This window comes from Amblyomma maculatum, unplaced genomic scaffold (genome assembly GCF_055883805.1).
Source record: "Amblyomma maculatum isolate TAMU_Amacu unplaced genomic scaffold, ASM5588380v1 scaffold_14, whole genome shotgun sequence".
Classification (NCBI taxonomy): domain Eukaryota; kingdom Metazoa; phylum Arthropoda; class Arachnida; order Ixodida; family Ixodidae; genus Amblyomma; species Amblyomma maculatum.
Genome location: NW_028146739.1, coordinates 615172 through 633542, shown reverse-complemented (window position 1 = coordinate 633542; position 18371 = coordinate 615172). Strand labels below are relative to the sequence as shown.

Below are 18371 nucleotides of genomic sequence, written 5' to 3'. Positions count from 1 at the left end.
ATAACGCGACCTGACGCTAGTGCATGGCAAACTGTTCGGTGGAAATTCTGTCAACCGCTGCCGTTTTCGTTTAGAGCAAAAGAGGCACTGACGAAAATTCATAGCACGTCTCAGATTCAGAGTAAGGATCAAACATTTACGCATACAGTTAAAATTTCAGTTGTCTAGTGAAGTGGGCTGTTCTAGCTTCGTTTAAAACAAATCAGGAGGTTGAAAGACAGCAGATGTATACGTAGTCTCGCGAATGACGCACACGTAAACAGTCATAGTTTAACACAGTGATGAAAAAAAAAAACGACATTTAATCAAGGAAATGGGCGTAAGCAGATATGCATAATTGAAAAGAGCAGCAAGCAATAAAAAAAAATGTCCTTCAAAGTTAACACATTGCACTCATTCATCAAAACGGTACATGCGGCTAGAAAATTAAAGTCTCAAAATCTTTCTGGACGGTTTGTGAACATAAGGAGCTGGCCTTTCGTTCCTGTCTGTCACCTTCTTAGCATAATTGACAAGAAGCTTTATTCTGAGAAATTTCTCACATATTAAAGAAGCGGACCTTATAGCATGGCTATTGTCAATGCCTTCCGGACAACTCAGCCAAGGTGAGTCCTCAAGTGCTGGCTGGATTAAGATTTGTAGGACTTCAAGGACATTTGTGTATGGTCCCAGACGGCCACTGACGTCCGACGGACAACCGAACTCGGCCGCAACTCGGCGGCCGATTTCGGACGTCCGCCGGAATTCCGGCGTACGTACGAAAGCGGATGGTCGAATCCGTTCGCCCAGCGGACAGCCGCCGTACGTCCGCCACTGGATTTGCTTTTACACAGCTATGATATAGTTTGTAGTCGTCGTGCTCGTCTGAACTGCGTATAAATCAGTAATACCGTCAAGTCTGCATTATATGATGCCAGAGCGAATCGATGCGTTAGAAAGCTTTTCCATTAAACAGTTTTTTTTTTTATTTTCCGCATGTTTCATCGTTGAATTCTTCCATCAGACATTTTTTATTAAAAGTTAAATGACCATTAAACATTTTTCTATCATGATGCTTCGGTGAAATTTTAATCAATAGCTGAATAGACGCAGCAAGCAGCAAGCTCAAAAAGAACGAAACCGAACCTATTCTCAAAAAAATCTGAAATGAGCCAATCCAATCCACCTGACAAGTTGAAGTTTAGTCATGGAAGATGGCTTCACGTTTCCGTGTTCTGCATTTTCTGCGCAGTTACAAATACCTACGGCTGTAATGCACTGCTAGCATTGTTTTTGCTGTGGCTTGGTGCGGCTGGCATACTTTGTTCACCCGCCGATTCCAAAGTAAGTATTTCACCGAACTTTTGTTTCTTTAGTGGAACTTTTCGATGCACCGATAGTGGTGAGCTTTTGGGTAAGGAAACAGCTCTGTACAGCAGCCGAACGGTCGAGTGTTTTAGGCGAGACTGACAGGATGGCTCCGCGCCGACTAACTAAAGTGCAGCCTCAAGTCTGAGGGCCATCTTTCTCGGCATTACTGGACGCTGCGCCAGTAAGCCGCGCAACTTCTCTGTCTCTGATAAAGGAGTGCCTGCCCGAGCTTTAAAGGAGTTAATTTGTTAACCATGCGCAACGTACTGAGTTGTAAAAACTACACGAGAAAACTTTAGCACTCGAGCCTATCGTGCGACATGCCTACACTTGTGCAAACGGCGCGAGATTTTTTTTTTTTTTTTAATGGACAGCCGCTGATCTTTCTCTCTCGAGCTTTACGGCAACTACAGTTTCTAGAAGGAACGGCAGTAGCTACTAAATAACTAAAGGTTTAGTACTCTCCTTCAGCTTTGACAAACCAGGACAGCACCTTGCGCATGTTGGTTATGCATGTGGGACCGAACCGCGCAGAACATCCGGACAAGGAGATAAGAGAAAAAAAAAGTCAGCACTTGTCTTTCTTGACCCGTTGTTCTGCGCTGTTCTGGCACGAATTTGACATACCGCCGCCGCGATACAGTTGGGCTGTGAGCTCTAGTGCCTGCAACGCCTTCTTTTATGCAAAACAGGCATACTGGGAGGCCATGCAAGCCGCGGGCTCAAAAAAAAAAAAAAAGAGCACGAGTTGGGCAAAAGTGAGATGAAAACAAAATTGTTGTTGCTTTGTCCTTACAGATATTCAAAGGCTCCTCAGAACTTCACTGCATTATTGACAGCGAGATAATGCCAAAGCTACACTAGAGCCATGCTGCACCTTATAGTGCATGATACTGAGCTTATGTCTCGCACTGAAAGCTCTTACCATGTTCTTAGATTATCATGTTAAAGTAGCTTTAAACCCATGCTTGTTAATACAGTGATAGCCATAAATTGAATCTAGGGCATCATGCTCACATACAAGGCTTCTGATAACCGCTGGTCACATGATGTGAGCTATAGCAGAAACCTGTACCTGGTCATCTTACAAGCATTTGTGCAATTGATGCTTTTAATGTGTTGTAAAAGTTTTTGTGTTCTGTTTCTGTATGGGAATGCTTTCCTTATTGAAGGCTAACATTTGGCTTGCTACAGCAAAACCTCTACCTAGTCATCCTAAAAACAGCACCGCAGTTAGTGCTTTTAGTGTGTTGTAAAAGTATTTGTGTTCCGATTCTGTATGGCAATGCTTTTCTCGTTGAAGACTAGCATGAGGCTTCCAAAAATTTTTCAGATGCCATTTGCTGTAGCCGATTTCGTAGGCCAACAGGAAGCAGCACTTTGAACATGGAAAACTGTCATCCACGGGGGAAAAACAGCAACATCCCTTTGCATTCTCATTTCTTTGGTATGGCTAAAAGTGAGTATTGTATCATTATCTATATTATTAATATTGAATCATGATTGTCAGTGTTGAAGTTGTTTGAGCGTGATGATTTTAAACACACAGGACATCCCTTTGACATTAAGGTTTTAGCTTGGTTACATGTAGGATGTAGAGCTTGTTTCAACAAACTTTATGCATCAAATTCTTTTTACATTGTCCACCATGTTACTTTTTGTCATTGTCCATTGAAGTAAATAACCGGTATTTTACGTTTACACAGTCGTCCACTCTTAGCTTGAATGGGAATGTGTGGCATGCAGTTTGCAAAATAGCAATGCATCCGTCACAGCCATGCATCAAGGCTAAGTGGCTTGCGCGTAGAGGGACCAGCCGCTCCAGCTTCACGTCATCTGCCTCTTTGCTCCGGTGTGCAGACGTGCATTGAGGCAAAGTGGTTTATGTGTAGAGAAACCAGGAGCTTCTTTGTCACATCTGGCTGTTTGTTACGGTGTGCAGATGCGCATCGAGGCAGAATGGCTGATGTGTAGAGGGACCAGGAGCTGCTGCTTAACGTCCTTCTACTCTTTACTACAGTGCACAGCTGTGCATTGATGCTAAGTGGCTTGTGCATGGAGGGCCTAGGAGCTGCAGCTTCACGTCTTCCTCTTCGCTCAGGTACGCAGGTGCGTATTGAGGCAAAATGGCTTACGCATAGAGGGACCAGGAGCTGCTGTGTGGCGTAGTCTGTATATTTGCTATGGTGCATATCGAAGTACAATGGGGGGGCTCATGTGTAAAGGTACCATGAGCTGCTGCGTCATGTCGTCTGCCTCTTTACTATGGTGCGCAGGCATGCATCAAGGCAAAGTGGCTTATGCATAGAAGGACCAGGAGCTGTTGCTGCACATCTGCTATGATGCGCAGCTGCGTATTGTGGGTGGTGGTGGAAAACATTGCCATCAGATACAAATACAGGAGGTTACTCACTAGCTGACCCTGAGGGGGCCTGTCCTGACAAAAACAAGGGGTCCCTAGTTTGGGACCCCAGTGGTGGTAGAGGGACTAGAGGCTGGTACTTCACGCTGTCTGCCTCTTCGCTACGGTGTGCAGCTGTGATGGATGCAGTGGCATCTCAAAAAGTGCATGCCACGCACTCGCATGTTCAGCCTGAGTGGACGACTGTGTACCTGCTATAGCTTTGTTATTCATAGAATAAACCTAGGCCAAGTTGGATAAATTATAGCTCACCTCATATGTGGTCAGCAAAGAAAAGCCACTCCAGAAAATCTGATGTATTTACTGTCATAGGATTCTTATTCATATGCATGCTACTGACAAGTCAGATTCTTCACCCTCAGAAATGCCAGAAAAATAACCAAGGGTGCATCTGCAATAGTCTAGCTTGTTCTTTCTCTGCAGACTTGAGTCAGATGTGTGTTCCATTGTTGTGGGTGGGACAGGTGTGAATCTTTGATTTTAAGCTTGCAACAAGTATGTTATTGTAGTTTAAAGGCAAAATGGTACTAATAATCGCAGCCCCCCGTGGCCTTTATCCCCTTTTAATAGTGTTGCTAGACACTGAATTATTAGTTCACTCTGCACTGTTTCTGTGTAGTTAATGTGCGGAGATGTACATATATTTATATGACTTGGAGTTGTCGACTTTGCACTTAGAAACATTGTAGCGTTATCTGATGTGTTGCTTTCATTTCTTTAATGATTTCTGTAAGGGATCGGTGGGTATGCTAGGCACCATTATTAGTCTGCTCTTTTTGGGTCACCTGTTCAATGCCTAGCTGCGGCCGTCTCCCACTTGCCCTCGGACAGGAGGCGGAGAGACTCGCACAGAGAGGCAGCTACAGCAGCTACAGTGCTTAACGGAAACATAGGCAGAGAGGGAAAGAAGTCCCTTCTTCCGAGGACTTTGCTGTCGCACTCGAAGACGCGGGGACAGGCAGTTTGTTCTCGTTGCTGTGTCATGTAGGGGGCTCATTTTTATTTAAGGAGCTTTACGAACAGTATACAACTAAGGGGTCCTTAGTACGCTGACTGGACCCATCACCCGGAGGCAGCACAGCTTTGAAACGAGCACCTCTTTTGGAAGAACTGCTTATCGTTCAAAGAAAAAACACTGTCAGCTTGAAGTGTGTAAGGCCCTCTTCCTTGTTGGGGAGCCCATAAAATTGACAATTATTCGGTGCAGGCGCGCTGAGTGGGGTCTCGTTGAGGATTCCAACCCTGGATGTCAACAATGGTGGGAGATGGCGGCGTTGAAAAAGGGCAAGTGTGTAACAGTGACGGTATGATGCGGAGCGGGAGGATGTGGGTTGGCTCTTCTGATGTGGTCCGCAATGGTGCTGACTCGGACGCCAAAAATTGCAATAATTGCCCTGTAAAAGGAGCCGCCAAGGATGCAAGCTCTGGGCAACAATGGTTGCGCACGTGGGACTCTGTTTTGATGGGTTTTAATTTTTTCTTTCTTTTTTTTTCCTATGGGAGAGAGTTTGGCATGTGACCTAGTGAGCCAATCATTTCGAGGTCCATTCTCTAAATTCTGTTTGTTGTGAAACGAATTTGTTGTCCCTTTTGCATTGTTTGTATTAGGGAGAGGGTGAAGAACCTTATGAAAGTGGAAAGACATGCCAAAATGTTTGTTAGCCAGTCATGTGTGAGTTCGTTGTCATTGGGGATGAGAAATGTGGGCGGAGTCCCGAAGTTAATGAAATGGCCCCGCGGCCTGGAGAACTCGTTCTTGGCTAGATTTTGATCTCTTTCCTCTTCGGCATAGATCATGGTCATTGTTTCACCTGTTGTAAATACGTACATTCATGTATAAAATTTTCAGTTCATCTTCCTCTCCGTGTGCAAGTTGTTGTGGCCAGATGCAGTAAATTCACTATTTTCATTTCTATATAACGTGCCTTTCTGAAGATGGTGAGCTCTTTTGTCCAATCCTGTAAAAAAGCAGCAAAGCGCTCCCAAATCTTCCACAAAAGTGTGTGATATCTTTAATACTAACTGCGGCTTGGTGTCACTCAAAACATGTAGTTGAGGTAGATTTCTTTCCCCCCCCCCCCCCCCTCTTTTTGTTCTTTCGAATGAGGACCAGCGGACACTAACTCTTGCTTTTGTAATGCCCTAGGCCCCGCCTTAAGGCAGTACTCCAATGTCAATACCATTTTTATGGCTATGGCTGTCCAACAGCACTAATGTCTTTTATACACTTCTTTTACTAATCTCTTACCCAAATGGTGGCTTATACTGTGGGGGCGAAAGTCTCTGGACAGTATGTCTAGATTTTGGACTAGAATCGCGATGTAAACGAATTGTGACCTTATTTCTTTTGCACACATGAAAGAACTAACGTTCAACTTTCACATCGACAAGTATGGTCAGAGTTTCCTGGTCGATGTGAAAGTTATGTGCTTTGATTTCAGTTTGTGTAGTCCACACACTTGTCCCCGATATTACATAGGGGCAAATTAGGCGCCTTTACAGGGGCAGTTTCTTTGGCGCCCACTACCTTCCCCATAAAAAAGCTACAATGTTTCTTGTGAACAGCTGGCTGCATTTATAAATACCATTATTCTTTTTGTAATTTGTTGTGCGTAGTTGAGAAATCCATGACATACATGCACAGCTGGTTGCCAGAATTATGCAACCATATTTCAGTAACTAACATCCATGCTGCATGCTGCCGGTAATACATCAAGAGCTTGTGGTTGTCAGCTTTTTGTGTTTTGTGTAACTATAAGCCTTGCTATTGTAATGTCACATATAGCGCTGTGGGTAAACAACTTTACTTTTAACTCTTGTAGAAGCATGAATACTGCGCAATCACTGCGGCGGGCTATGCTTCCACATTGGGCTTTAGCCACATGTCAAATGTCTATCTTTATTCTGCTGCAGCAGCTTGCATGTTATCAGATAAATTACTTCGTCGCAGTTGCTCTAAGGAGACACTTTCTAGACGCTTGTAGCCTAGATGTTGATGTCGATATACCCCCAACACGCCCAATGAATGTCTTCGGTAGAGGGTACATGGAAACCAGCGAAATGTGCAGTTTACAGAATAAAAAGGTAACAATTTTAAATGATGTTATTATTGATCACTTCTTTTCAGAGCAGGAACAATGACTTTAGAAATCTGCCTGTTAAACCGCTCAAAATGCAGGTTTATGCCGCCAATGCGTACCTGTGTAATACTGCAATGCTCTGGCTGTGCTTTATGTTCATATACAGCATCCTTTATGCTTAGTTTCTCTGCATGTGCACTCCATGTCTTGGGCATTGCTGAGGGCGCATAGCAGCAAGCATAACATGCCATGTTTGGTCAGAGTGGCATGTTCAAAAAGATGACATAAAAACATTAAAATACTGAACGCGAGGTTCTGGTCAAACTACGTTTGTATCTTTTGTTGTTCTGCATGGGTTTTGCTGCAGTTATATGACCTTTCTATATAGTATGTGACAGTTCTGAATGGAGATGCATGCGTACAGTGCCATCTGGAAAAAGCAATTGAGAGAAACTGGCAGTTGCCCTTGGAGATGTGTAATCAAAGTTCAGCACAGATAACTTGAATTTCATTTTCCCTTCTATTGCAGGAGGAGCCCAGCCTGCTGTTTTCATCTTAGGCCTGAAAGACCAGCAACAGCTGATCGAGCAAATGCACAGGATAGTAACTGCTCCTGGAATCCCGGCCTGCAGAGGCCACCCACAGAGAACTCGCTCATCTCCTCGCTAATTCCGAAATGTTAGGTTTCAATAAATACCTCCTCCTCCACCACCTCCCCAAGGGAGGAGCTGTCACGGTCAAGGATAATTAAAATTATTCAAGTAGATTCTTAATACTCCAGTTGGCCTGCATTTTACCATGCCATTCCTTAACATCGATATTTTTTTAGTGTAGACTATTTATGCATGCAGTTTTTGCAATAAAGCCAAAAAAATTGTTTTTTTACAACCTCGCATGCTGGTATGCCTATGCACTTAGCATGTTTTCAGGAATGGTGCATTTGTGTAAAGCTCAGCTAGCATATGTGCCTCTTTGATGGAAGTTTTAATTGCACACTACTGTTCAGTGCTTTGTGTGTGAAAGTAAAGCAGACAGCAGGAAACTTGAACCTGTTGCATATTCTATTGTCTGCTTTACTCTCACGACAAAGGCATTGAGCACTAGTATGTGACTGAAATTTGCATGGCACATGCTTGCTGAGCTTTACACGAATGTTATTGGCAAGTTTTTACACCAATAGCGGGCCCTGCAAGCATGTTCCGGGAAACGTCCGAATGTCCGCCTCCGGCTGCCCGTCGGACGTCCGTGGGACGCGATCCGGATCCACGAACGATAGTCCGACGGACGTCCGCTGTACGTATATCGAACATAACCGGACTTCCGTCGGATGTCCGAAAACGGACGTCCGTCGGTCGACCGTCGGACGTCTATGGCCGTCTGGGGTAGGTGCACGACAGCTTTTTCAAAAAAAAGACACAACCTTGTCCAAGAGGGCTACAAACTGGTTTTGGATAATGCGGTCTGCTAGAATCTTGTCCTCGCTGAATAGTGTACATGGGGCTGCTTCTTTCGCTGGTTTCAAGAAGGATAGCACAAGCGTCACACCCGAAGTCACTGATTAACTTCACAATGTATCCAGCGACGTAAGCTAAACCAGAATACGTGACAGTGGGTAATGGGATGACAGGAGATATCATCACTTCTTTCAGTTCCTCGGTTACTGATTGCGGCAGAGCTGAAATGATTTCGTCGGTGTCGACACTAGGTGCGCGCAATACAGCGCGACATACAACTCCTATAGTCACATCTGAATAAATAGCACAGAGAAAAGCTTTTATATCCATTATTGAGGAGTGTCCCTTGAGTAACAGTGGCGCATGTGTAATAAGCAAAGCATTCTACCAAAATAATGGGGCAGCGATTGCTCTCTAAGGCAGGCATTACTGCACAGATAGTTACAAGGAACTATTAGTTCAAAAACATACTAGAAAAAGAATGAAAATATTGCTAGGAATTAGTGCTTGAAATAGATTTCCTGTTGTTTTCATGAAATAATCATATCGTGTAAACATTTCATTAAACCAACGTTTATTTGCAAAATTAAAATGTTTATAATACAACATAAAACATTTGCTGGTCTATAAATTGTAGCAAAATTGAAAACAAAACTTAAAAGCGTTTACTCTGACGTTATACTAATACTTTATGTCATGTAAGCATTGTGCAACTTACATTACATTTTTATAAAATTATTTTCATCTTCGGTGTTACCTCGATGGTTTCTCATCTAGCGCTGAAAGACGGTTTTGCCATTGTTGCTGTTATGTTTGCCTTGAAGAAGCTTCGATGTGATCACTGCTCATTCACTTTTTTTATTCATCTTCTTGTACAAGCTTGGGAAACAATTTAGATTAAAATGAACAAAAGTAGATACCATGCCGCAATACATGTCATATGCTTGTCGAGCGTTTGCTGAGCGACAGTGTTTTTTAATATAAAGACTCCATTCACGTGCGTAGCACGCTGACAAGATGCCGCTGCAGCATCTACCTTCTGTAATTTTTCATTTAGGGGCTGCACTCACCACGAAACCCGCGGGCGACAGCGCGAAACCAGGCAAAAGCCACCCGCCGCCACTGAAGCAGATGCGGAGCGAACAGTGAGCAGGTCGCGCCCCTTGCGGCGGCGGAGAGCGTGACTCAAGGAGAAAAGACCTGAACTTGCAGAGCCGGCTCCGTGAACTGCGCATGCGCGCACAAAACCAAAGTGGAAAGGAGGACGCGTTGATTCTCTCGACGGATGTGACGTCAAACAACTTTTAGTATTTGCTTTTTTCTGGAAATAAGCCTCAAACCCAGATGCCAATTACCCCGTTTCGAACCACCGCACCAGTGTTGCCAATTTAGCTACTTTGTAGCTAGATTTAGCTACTTTTGGACTCAACCAGCTACCAAGAAAGGTAGTTAAGCTACGAGTAGCTGTTTTAGCTCCTTTCTTCAAAATCTAGCTACAAATCTAGCTATTTTGGTGAAATCTAGCCTAAATTTGGCTACATTTTGGAAAATTACGATTCTGGCGCGAAAAACTTTTCCACAAACGCTACACATGAAACTGACGTCAGGCACATAGCGCCATCTTGTAGTTTTTAAAGAAGACGCAAACCAGACAAACTTGCGAGTACTTGCGAGAAAGAAGGAAACACTTGAAAAGAGAGAGGAGGATGCAATACAATGCGGCACCTTAAGGGTGTTGGTATGCCGTATGCCTCGCCTCTGCCTCTATGGAGCTGGAAAAAGAAAAAAATAGCTCACAAAGCAGAGAGGCGAAGCGATGCGGCCATGCGACTGATGATGCGGCGGCACAGCTTCTGACGGGTGTCGCCTATCGAGCAGCGCTGGGGTTCCGATAAGCATTGACGTCGTGCTCGCAGTACACTATTGTGCATGTGTGTACGCATTCCTATTACTTAAACTATTAAGGCTGGAATCAACTGTCAGATTCGACTCTCTTTGCGGATCATGCGCGGTCATCGCCGAGCAGATGAAAAGGTCAAGAGGCCCACCGGTCCGAGTTACGCCGAGTAGTGGACTGAAGATATAGTCTGGACAGTCATTAAACCTTTCATAACTCTCCGTTCATAGGCCACTGTGTACGCGCAAAAAGTAGATAAAAGTTCATTTTTTACATGTTTACAGAGCAGTGATGCATTCGCAGCTCGTCTTTTCTTAGCGCGCAAGTCTTAACGCTTTGCGAAAACTATGTCTGCCTAAATTATCGGAATCGAAACCTGAGCACATTTATCATTCGTTATTCGTTATTTAGCACTTGTCACAAGCTTGTCATGCGTAGTCGCGTGCAGGAAACCATGTCGACCATGTCTTGATAGCTGCGTTTCATTTTTACAATAATACTGCTGCCAATAAATGCGTTATATATCCAAAATATAATTTAAAAATTCTTGGAAAAAAAATTTAGCTACTTTTAGCTCCTTGCTAGATTTTTTAGCTACTTTTAGCTACTTTCACGCTGCCATTTAGCTACTTTTGCTCACCGACATTTGGCAACACTGCACCGCACCCGAGCAAAAGCTGGCGCGCTTTTCGGGCAACGGGTGCTCGCGCCTTGCGAGCCCTAGGTCGCTTTTCATGCGTCGGCTTGTTTTAGTTTGCGGGGCATCATCCCGATAGATGCAAATTCGATGAAAATCTGATTCAGTTTGTGGATTGTCGCCCTAAATTCAACAGCGTAGCCTTCGGTCCTGTCCCTGGCCTGTCTGCAGCCTCCGACTACGGTGAGTCGTACGCGAATGATGGTGTTTCGTACATGCCCGCGAGCTCTAGGTAAAGCATTTGTCGGCGTTCTGCTACCGTCTTGCAGCTTTTTTAACGAGTTTTTACACGGCAGTGCAGCTATGCGGTAGTCACAATTACTGACGCGGCGTAATCACGCGACAGTCTCCGGGCGAAGGCATGTGGAGACTGCATAGTGGCGTCGATCCCGTTTCTTCGCGCTTGAAACAACCGTTGCATACCTGCTGCTGTGCACCGATCAGTCGCCGGTTGCTGTTGTCTTCGGGGTGCACTGGGGTATTGGGACGTACGCGGCGACTTACAGATGATGTCGGGAGTCACGGAAGTTTGTAATTTGCTTTTTTTTTTTTTTTTTTTTTTTTTATAAGATTCTTCGTTTGTGGTCTAGTTTGTTTGGGCAGTAGCAGGCATTTTGGTGTGGTGCGCCAGCGTGAACGCGCTGGTTTATGATCAGGAGGTTTTATTGCCTTCCTCGCAGCTACAGCAGAGTGGCTGGGCCCATAGAAACGGTCGTGCTTCTGTCAAAAAACTGTCGTAAGGTATTTATCTATGCGGCCCATACGTGGTGCTGCAGTGCAAGAGGTCAGCTTCTTTACAGTGTCGACGAAGTGCTAAAGAAGGGGAGTTGCTGGCTAGCTGAGAGATAGTATAAATGTAAACTGGCCCAGTGCGAAATGAGCCCCGGAGTGAAACGAGCCTACTGCTCAGCATAAAATTGCTACAAGATACGGGCGTATACCCGCACGAATTTATTGTGCTTGTATGCTCACACGTTCCACTGTCGAGTACTCACATCGGTGCATGCAGCAATGAGGGTGACTCTTCGGCTATCATAGGTTCTTGCCCATGAGAGTATCTGCCCTTTTACTACGAAAATAACTGCATTGGTAGAACTCGCTGAGCTTATTTATATAGATTTAACACTTCAGATGCATGTCGCTACCGCAGAGTTCCCTAATATATATCTTTTGCCTGCTCCAACAGCGTCATCACTTTGAGAAAACTGGGAATGATAGCAGAAACAATGCCTCCATAAATAGTGGGCAGTGCTTGGCTTCAAGCTGCTGTCAAGGCCATGGACAGCTTATTTGAAAAGAAAGCAATAATTAACCTGAGGTGGTACGTTTTGTTGAGGGGAGTGAGGCACCGTTGCGTGTACAGCCTTTGTCAAAAGTGTAGAGCCCGGGGGGTCCGCTTCTGAGCCGAATAGTGGCACTGATGTAGAATTAGTTGAGGCCACTGAAGGGGGTAGGACAAAAAATCTTCTTGCCATCAACAAAGTTGGAATACCGGAAATTCATTACAAGCCGCAGGAACTGGCCCAGAAGCAGACCCCCTGGGCTCTACACTTTTGACAAAGACTGTACCTCGTAATCCTGTCAAAGAGCTTGGCAGTTGCTGCTATAAGCACTCTTCATTACAATTCCATGCAAGCCGCAGCATATTCCGCACTTACTGCACACATGATTTACCTTAGTCTCTTTGTTGCTATTTCAGTGTTTTGCAAGTGTGCTAAATATTTGTATTTGTGCTAGCATTGACTGCTAGTCTCGTTACTGCCTTTTTACTTCTGCGGCAGGCACTCTCACTTGCTTTACTCAAATCAAATTCTACTGTGAGTGAGTTTGCTGAATTTATGCAAACTAAATGTAATTGCTGTATTACTCTCATTTATTTACATTTACAGAGGCAAGGAATACTCGGGGCCGACGTACGAGTTTCCTCCACCAGTTGGATTCCTCTGCTACCTCAGTAGTGCAGTGAGCTGTGACTGGTGTGACCAAATGGACACTCACTCCTTCTACTGGTTTAGAGCGTGCTCCTAGTTAAGTTTAAAATATCTTGCTTGCAATGTATTTAATCTTGTTGTGGTATATTGTCACCCTTGCATTTGCTGATATGTTATTATTTGGAAAGCATTCAGAGTGATTTTGGACGCATGATTTGCAGTGGCGGGAGGTCGAGAAACACAAATGTGTGACTGCAATTTTTTGCCTCTCTAGTTTTCAGCCTTTAGAATTAAAGCAACAGATTGATATGTGAACAGGCCTGGCATGGATTAAAGAGTTTGTCATATACAACAACACTTGACCCTTGCGGGGGTAACACAGCTGTGGTTATCTGAGCAAAAGTTCTCTGTATGTGATGGTGTCCGAAACACGGCATTGTCTTAAGTAACTTGGCATGGAATGGCCACTTCTTGCATTCTCTTGACAGCATCTATTGTAATGTGTGCTAGGCGACATGCCTTCGGATCTGTCTGCAGCAGTTGCCTTGATGTATCAAGATGGGGTGGTTGTTGCGAGTTGGAAATTCCTATTCTCCAGACTACACCAATAAAATGCAGTGAAGCCAAATACCAGGAACCAATGTGTTATGTGGTTCATTGTGAAGGCTTGCCATTCTCGTAACTTTGCCAAATTGCTAGAAACATTATTTTTAAGCCCGGTCTTCTTTTGCTCATAGCACAACTCATTTCGTGCATTTGTCAACTTTTTGTGGTTTATGGTTGGCACATTTTGCAGAGGGTGACAAAATTTGAGCTGGTGTGCCTCGAAGGTTAAATATCTGTTTATTGAACTCTTCTCGGAAAGCTACATGCAAAATCCTGCCTAATGTGGCTGTGAGGGCTTCGCACTTGATTGATGTACCGGCGCTTTACTTGTGGCAGCTGGTCTACATTGTACAGGACTGCCACTTTGAGGAGCACCAGCACTGCTATGAAGCAGATTCACAGCATTGTTCCTGGTGGAGGCAAACCACTGTAGATGTCCTCATTCCAGTGCAGCTTCAGCCAGTGAAGTTTCACAATGCCTGTGTTGGACGAACAAGAGGCCTATGAACTTGAGCATTTCACTTAGTCATTTCTTCCAAACATCCGTCAAAACAAGCAACCTGTTGGTTTCCCCAAAATCCCTGTACAATCATATTTATTTCTATTTTTACAAATAGTTTGTATCATAAGCTGGAGAGCCTTCACTCAAGTATACACTAGGTTCCTATCTACGTGAAAACTACACGCTTGTGTGCCAGTGTCAGCAGATCGTTGCTAACAATTGTGGAAACCCTCCTAAACAGAGATAAAACTGAGGACATGCAGCGATCATGTGTACATACTCAAAAGCAAGTGGGTACGGAAACTATGTGCACCTTTGGCCACTAGTTGGCATTACAGGTGGTTGTAGTACCTGAATCGCTAAAAGCTGAAATCAGAGCTTCTTCTGACAGACTCTTCTGGCTTCTTTGCTGCTAGTGCGATAAAAAAAAATCTGTAGCTGAAGTTGCTGAATCACACAATTTCAGTGTTTTTTGTTGTGCGGCCTGACATGAACATTTCTTCATCTAAGCTGCCACCATTCTTCAGATACAGATCGCTTGAGTGTCACCACTTGGTGCGATGTTACTCTGTGTCACCAGGGGTAGAGACAGACAATTGGAGGAGGATGATACGCTACAACAGGACATGTACTTGCAGACTAACAGGAAAAATAAGGAGGCCTTAGGAAAGCTAAAGAATACGGTAAACGCCGCTATGAGGCTCACTGAAAGAATCGCCAATCTAAAGAGAGGATTGCAGGAAAAGGAGTCAAGTCATTTGGTACAGGCATTCGTGATCAGTAGAACAGTTTATGCGACGCCTTGTATGAATATGGACGTGACGGAGGAAAACAAGGTGGACGCTATGATTAGGCTGGCGTATAAGGCGGCCCTTGGGTTACCTAACATTGCTTCTACCGAAAGTCTGGGATTCATCATCATCAGCCTGACTATACCCATTGCACTCTCCCATATTTCTCCACTTAACCCGGTTCTGTGCTAGTTGCATCCGCTTCACCCCTGCAAACTTCTTAATCCGCCCATCTAACTTTCTGCCGCCCCCTGCTACGCTTTCCTTCCCTTGGAATCCAGTTTGTTACCCTCAGCGACCATCGGTTATCCTCTCTTCGCACATGTCCAGCCCATGTCCATTTCTTCTTAATTTCCACTAGAATGTCGGTAACTTGAGTTATTTCTCTGACCCACTGTGCACGCTTCCTCTCTCAATGTTACCTCTACCATTTTTCGTTCCATAGCCCTCTGGGTTGTTCTCAACCTAAGTAGAACTCTCTTGGTTAGCCTCCACGTTTCAGCCCCATAGGTGAGTACAGGTAAGATGCAACTGTTGTATACTTTCCTCTTGAGCGATAACGATAAGCTGCTAGTCATAATCTGCGAGTGCTTGCGAAATGCGCTCCATCCCAATCCTGTTCTTCTTGTTATTTCCTTTTCATGGTCCGGATCTGCGGGTACTGCCTGTCCAAAGTAGACATATTCGCCTACTACTTCCAGTACTTCGCTACCTAATGTAGACTGCTGTTCCTTTCTGAGGCTGTTGAACATTACCTTAGTCTTCTCCATATTGATTTTCAAGCCTACCTTTCTACTTTTCCTGTCTCGGTCATCAATCATTATTTGCAGTTCATCCCCCGAGTTGCTTAGCAAGGCAATGTCATCAGCAAATCGCAGATTACTGAGGTATTCTCCATCTACCCTTATCCCTCACTGCTCCCATTCCAAGTCTCTGAATACTTCCTCTAAGCAAGCTGTGAATAGTACTGGGGAGATTGTGTCTCCTTGCCTAACACCTTTCTTTATCGGAATTTTGTTACTTTCTTTATGCAGAACTATGGTTGCTGTGCAGCCACTATATATATCTTCCAGCACTTCAACGTACGGCTCGTCTACCCCCTGATTTCGCAATGCCTGCATCACCGCCGAGGTTTCAACTGAGTCAAATGCTTTTTCGTAATCAATGAATGCTATGTATTAGGGCTGGTTATATTCCGAGCATTTTTCTATCACCTGATTGATGGTATGGATATGATCAATAGTAGAGTACCGTTTCTGAAGCCCTGCTTGATCCTTTGCTTGATTGCAGTCTAAGGTTGCCCTGATTTTATTAGCGATTACCTTAGTAAACACCTTATACGTAACAGACAGTAAGCTGATTGGTCTAATTTTTAAGGTTCTTAGCATCCCCTTTCTTATGAATGAGGATAATGTTTGCGTTCTTCCATAGTTCCGGTACTGTCGATGACACCAGGCACTGCGTATACAGGGTAGCCAGTTTTTCTAGCACGATATCTGCCCAGCACAGCCGCCCCAGGAAATACATACTTGCCACTCACATTGCCACTGCTTTCCTGCGTCCCCATTCCAACATGTGAGAGCTGTCATTGGAATCTTGCGAGCAGTTGCATGGTTGTGCTGTTTACCTTTAAATCTGTCAGTGAAGAACTTAGTGATAGATACTGATTGATAATGATAATGACAGAGATTACTATGATGTCATGACGTTACCAGGCGACTCAAGCACATGTGAAGGTTAACCTGATCCAGTCGTCAGTGCAGCGCCTTTCATTTGCCATTTGCTCTAACGCCACATGACACAGCATACAAAAGCAGACGCAGTACAGCAAGCATCAGCAGCATTTCAAATTGGTTTACAGGAAAGAAAAGGCGTATCTCACACTTCTCCGCGAACACCTGAATCGAGCCATAAGGAAAACGAGGAAGGAGGTGCCATAGTGGAGGGCATCAGACCACCATGCAATAAAGGCTTTCACCTCATTGCTCTTTAGTGGTCCAAAGTGCCCTTAGAGTTTTTACTTTTTGCTCGTATGAGCATTCAGTTCAGTGCTGCATAGTGTGATGTTAAAAAAGCACGAGTACCAGGGACCGATGCATTTGTCACCTGCAGTCGCTCATTGCGACCTTGGCTGTTCCTTTTATGTTACCCCGCCGGGATGGCGCAGTGGTTAGGGCGCTTCCTAAGGATGCGGGATCGAATCCTGGCCTCGGCGACTGCTTTTCGAATGGAGGCGAAAGGCAAGGCGACCGTGTGCTGTGGAATGTCAGTGTACGTTAAAGAACCCCAGGTGGTCGAAATTTCCGGAGTCCTCCACTACACCGTCTCTCATAGCCCGAGTCACTTTGGGACATTAAACCCCACCAACCATTCCATGTGGTTCTGCCAGATATACAGTAACTTGGCACTAGCTAACAGAAAGTCGCTGTAGAGAGTAGTGATGTGGTACTAGCTGGTATTATATTGCGCAGGGCCACTCTAGCATTTTTTTTTTTCCCGGAAGCTTAAATGGAATTCTTTTTGACTGGGGCAGAAAAGTTTCGCAATTTGAACGCCCGTGCTCTTCTCTAGCGTTGCTCTGTGCCTGCACTTCACTGCAGTGCAGGCTTGAGCCAGCGGCAAACGTATACATAACCAGCGCTGCCAGCTTTGGCGAATTAGTCTGCTCGAGGTTGCGGTTACAAAAAATAAAAATAAGCATCAAGATACCCCGCATGCTCACTTGAGATGCAGACTAAAGGTCGTTCCTGCAGGAAGCATAATCAAATTCAGATGTGGGTTTCAGTTTGAGCACAAGCAGAGTGGTGAGTGCTTTTCCACATTAACAGTGTTGAGCTGCCCTTCTGCCAGGAAGTGCTCTTTGCGAACTGATAAGTACAGTAGAACCCCATTACAGTAAAGTCACCGGGACCGGCCAAAATCTTACTATATCAGTTGTTAGTGATGACACGGTCCTGAAGATACTATCTCGTAATTAAAGTCTGCTTACTAAGCACATCTTGTTGCTTTATGAAAAGAACGCTCTAAAATGCCTTCCATCTCTCTCTTATCATCTCTGTGCCATTTCCTTTTTCATTTTTTTTTTATTTTACAGCTTGTAGAAGTACCTGTTTAGCATGAATGCAACATGGATACGAATACAGCCGAGCTTGATTCCAGCTGAGAACCAAAGCATTGCGTGAGCGCAGCATCATCTTCCGCTGTTTCCATCTTTTAAGAGGCAATAGATGAAAAATGCGCGACAGTCCAGCACTGCAAAACCTCACAAGCCACGCCTCCAATTCTTGCCACTACTCCTTCGTGCTGAACAGTGTTGTGTGAATGTTCGGCCGTTTCTTCGCTTCCCTTTTTCTTGCTGCACTTTTACTCTATTTTTAAGTGACCGGCCGTCTTCTTTTTGTGTTTGGTCAGCTTTACATTTTTCCCGCTACGCGCTGCATGTTTTCCCTCACGGCTCCAAGGCCTTAAAGTTGGCTTCTTCTCAGTGCTGATGAGCCTAGCGGTAAAACCATAAAAAAAAAGCACTACTTATTTTTTTTTTAAGAAAAAATTTCCTCGCGATTCCATGTAATGCGTGTGCAGCAATGCCATTTCGTGAGAAGTCGACGCCACGGCCAGACGTTGTTTAGTATAACCTAGTT

General features: G+C 44.5%; 1 long non-coding RNA gene across 1 annotated transcript; it reads left to right on the top strand.

The window, feature by feature from the left end:
* Positions 1 to 1172: 1172 nt before the first annotated feature.
* LOC146172065 (uncharacterized) lies at positions 1173 to 7715 on the top strand. Its single transcript, XR_014702620.1, has 3 exons — positions 1173 to 1323; positions 2684 to 2809; positions 7382 to 7715. It is a non-coding gene; the product is annotated as an uncharacterized LOC146172065 (long non-coding RNA).
* Positions 7716 to 18371: the final 10656 nt, after the last annotated feature.